Genomic DNA, 4,259 nt, shown 5'->3' on the forward strand with positions numbered 1-4,259 from the left:
TATATATATATATATATCTATATATATATATACATATATATATATATATATACATATATACATATATATATATATATACATATATATACATATATATATACGTATATATATATATATATATATATATATATATATATATATATATATATATATATATATACACACACACATATATATATATATATATATACATATACATATACATATACATATACATATACATATACATATACATATACAGTAGGTGGCCATCCAAAACGTTGCTTCTACCGCCGCTCGTACCGCCGCCGCGGCGTCTGCAAAGTGCATTTGCAGATTTTGACCGCTGAGTGGCGCTTTAATCACAAGTTTTCAAACAAGCGCATCAAAGCACATTTTCGCAAATAGACGACAGCTTTGCCTCGCTGATGTGTTACATTTGATGGCTGCAGTCAGGGAATAAAAAAAATGAAAAAACACTATAGTTAAAATATTTAATATTCACATATGAAAGTTTGGTAATTATGAAGTTATGTGCATTTCTTAGAACGAATTCAACCAGGATAAATGTCAAGCCTGTGCCTGTGCTTATATTTTCTCTAAGCTACAAAGTATTACACCATATTTTAGATTTGACACATTTAATAGGTGTGCAGTATTATTTATATAATATGAATTATGTGTTATATTATTCAAAATAAATTGTGGTTTACTTTGCATCAGAGCATTAAAAGTTGTAGCCTATTTTAGTAAGCTTGGCTACATGGATTTATATGCGAAATGTCAATATTCTCATATATTAGGCCTATATTTGAATTTATATTTTAAAATTCCTTTAATAAAACAACATGCATTTTTGTTATTCGTTACCTGTCCTTTATTTTGACAGACAACTTCTTGGGAAAATATATTTGTCTGTACACTGATTAATAAATTGTTGCGTGTTTTATAAATTATTTTCTTTATTTTAGTAAAACGTGAGGCACTGTATAAATTTCGTTCCCATTATTTAGGCCTGATTAAAACAAGAAACGAATAAATGAAACCTGCACGATTTAGCTAAATCATTGAAAGTCTAAAGAATGGACGGATTAATAAAACGTTCTCATGTTTAAACTCAAGTTCTCTCATTATAATCAACAAAAATACACACAATGTAAATAAGAGCTTCATTAATTGACAACTTCAGTGATTTTAAAGGGAGCCTTCTTTACTTGCTTTCATATAATTTAAGTAAAAAAATAAAATTACAGCTGCATTTAAATGCAGGTGTGTAAATTTGTCTGCTTGCAAGATTTGCGCGGCGCGAGTGATGCTGAGTGCACGCGCAGCATTTATTCTTATTTGTTTTATCTTCATTACAAATCTTGTTTTGGTTTTATTTTGGATAATTGCATGTAAAAAATAATTTACGTTGTAATGTATATGCAAAATGTGAATTATTATTCATATTCAAGTGTTTGTGCGAAAATTATTAATGCGCATGCAGGACAGGGAGGCGCCCTCTAGATCACTTGAAATTTTTCCTGATAATGAATTAACTTAAAATTGGGGTGTCTCACATACATGAGAAATATATCTACAGAAAGCTTGAAATGTCTTTCAAACGAATCAATTCAAAACGAAAGCATTATGTAATCTGTGAAGGTTGTATTTCTCTTTAAAGGCGAGTCCATAAAGTCAGCACTGTGAATTTCATCTTGCAGTCGACAAGAAAACATTTGTTTATTAATAAATAATTAAAATGTCTCCTTTTTTACCATTATTGGGCTACTTCTGCCTGTGCTTTGTGGCAAACTTAATGCATGTGCTTGAGCGCAGAATATATTAAGGTTCATTATGGATTATAGTTGTAAATTTAATACAAACCTCTGATTAGTTGAATAATGACAAATGAAGGAATAGTAACTAGAAAAATCTTACGTGGGGGGCAGACCTATTAAATACCCTCTAGACATCTCTGTTTAAGCTTTTAAAGCATTTTATACATTAAAATTTGTTACTGTGGGTTAACAGTAATTATAATTATTATATACTTAGGAACAGAGTCTGGGCCTAATCTAGGCTATCCAGGGTTTTTTTATTTTAATTTATTTTCATTGCATCTGAAAATGACTTTGTGCAGCACATTCACTTCGCACGCTCAACCTGCCTCGCGCGTTGCTCAGCTGTGGACGATTTCAAAATGTTTGATATAAAGGTTGATGTCCCATTTTATACAGGAATTGTTCATTTAAAAAAAAAAATCGAATTATATTGTTAGTCTAAATGAACTTGTTAACAATATAATTAGAACTATTTAACATGGACTGTGACATTTGACCCTTTTTAACTTATAAACTCCTTGAGATTTTAAAGTCAGTTTAATAGTATTGAAGTTCAAGTTAAAAAAAAAAAGGTTTTAATTGCTTAAATTATTTCTATGAATTGATAATATGTTATCAGGTTTTAATTGCTTAAATTATTTCTATGAATTAATAATATGTTATCAGGTTTTAATTGCTTAAATTATTTCTATGAATTAATAATATGTTATCATGTTTATTCTTGTAGATAATAAGTGTTTATTCTTTAAGAAAATAAGGGAAAAAATAAGGGACGATCCAAATATTATTCATATTTGTTTTGCTTCACCTATTTATGTAGGCTACAATTATTCAAAAAAAAAAATAAAAATAAAAAAAATAAAAAAATTATGTAGGTACGGCCTGAGTAAATTTGACCAATTGTCACTTTAAAGGTTAGTGATTTAGGAGGTGAAAATACTGTGAAATTACAAATGTTATGGGATTTTAAAGCATAACAACTGAAGGTCTATGAAACGTTAGCCAATAAAGCATTTTTTTTTAAACAATGGCACTTAAAGTTTTGAACTAAAATATTATTTCAACCATATAGCCTGTGAATAAACAAAAATCTTTCTTTTCAATGAAAGAACACTGAGAGAGTGTAGGTTGCTTCTGGTGTTTGGATTTGTACTTCAATATAATGAGGTACAAGTTTAGGAATAGCAAACACGTTTTCTCTCTCTCTCTCTCTCTCTCTCTCTCTCTCTCTCTCTCTCTCTCTCTCTCTCTCTCTCTCTCTCTCCTCTCTCTCTCTCTCTCTCTCTCTCTCTCTCTCCCTCTCTCTCCATTTTAACTCTCTATTTAACTGCATTAACTTACAATGAAATACGTCTTCCTTCAGGTAGACTGAATGTTTTTCTGTCTTGCTAAATGTTGGGCTCATGATGATCAGTAAGTTGTATTCGCTCAAATTGATTTAGTTAAATCAAAACTTGCGGACTTTGAAGCTGGGTGCAGTTAGCGCGAGTCCCGCGCGCTGTGAAGCGGGAGCAGCTGATGGAGGACTCCGCTTGGTCTTAAAGCCTCAAACGCTACGTTCACAAATAACAATGATTTTCGTAAAATAATGATTAATTATCAATTGATAATTTGTTATTATTTTGTTCTAGTGATAATAATAATATGGGCTGCGGGAAAATAATGAATAAAAAGAGTAGGTCTGCTGTGAGTGCAGGCATGTTTCACCCCAGTAGCATGACAACACACTGTTCCTCACAGCCCAAAAAAACAGACCAAATTCAGTTCAGCTGGAGGGGGTTGGGGGGTAGTTCTGTATAGCTTGTGGGGGTCGTGAAGGTGTGAATCTCTTGGTCTTTCATATGCACAGTGTCTTATGAGGTTATCAAACTTGCAGAACAGGTTTAGATAGGACGATTGCCTCTTCATTTTGGTTTTAGGGCAACTTTGAAGAAAGGTTTTGATCCACTTCAAATGTTGACTACTGTATAGCGCAATATAGTTTATTGGTTATTATAACTTAATTTCAGAGGTAGTTGCCTTAACTAAAATAAATAAATAAATAAATAAATAAAATAAAATAAAATAAAATAAATAAATTCGCGTTAATTTTATTTTGTTTCGTCTAAACAATATTTTTTAGGCTATGAAATATAAATTCTCACAGAATGTAGCCTTTCCATAACCAATATATTGAACCATCTCTTTATGTTTTTCTAAATCCCAAACAGAGTCCAGACATCAGTATGATCCGTCTATGATGTTTTATAGGCTTTTTTAGATTTGGGAATACACATGCGTTACAGACATGGCAAAAACATTTTTGGAGTTTTTGGAGACATTGTTATTATTATTTATTTATTTTATTTTTTTTTTTATTAATTTTTTTTTTTTTTGTAGTCTATTTACAATGCACAAACCAGAAGCAACAATATCTGCAGAGAAGGGTTGGCCATTCTCAAAACATAAAATATC

This window comes from Cyprinus carpio, chromosome B1 (assembly GCF_018340385.1).
Source record: "Cyprinus carpio isolate SPL01 chromosome B1, ASM1834038v1, whole genome shotgun sequence".
Lineage (NCBI taxonomy): Eukaryota > Metazoa > Chordata > Actinopteri > Cypriniformes > Cyprinidae > Cyprinus > Cyprinus carpio.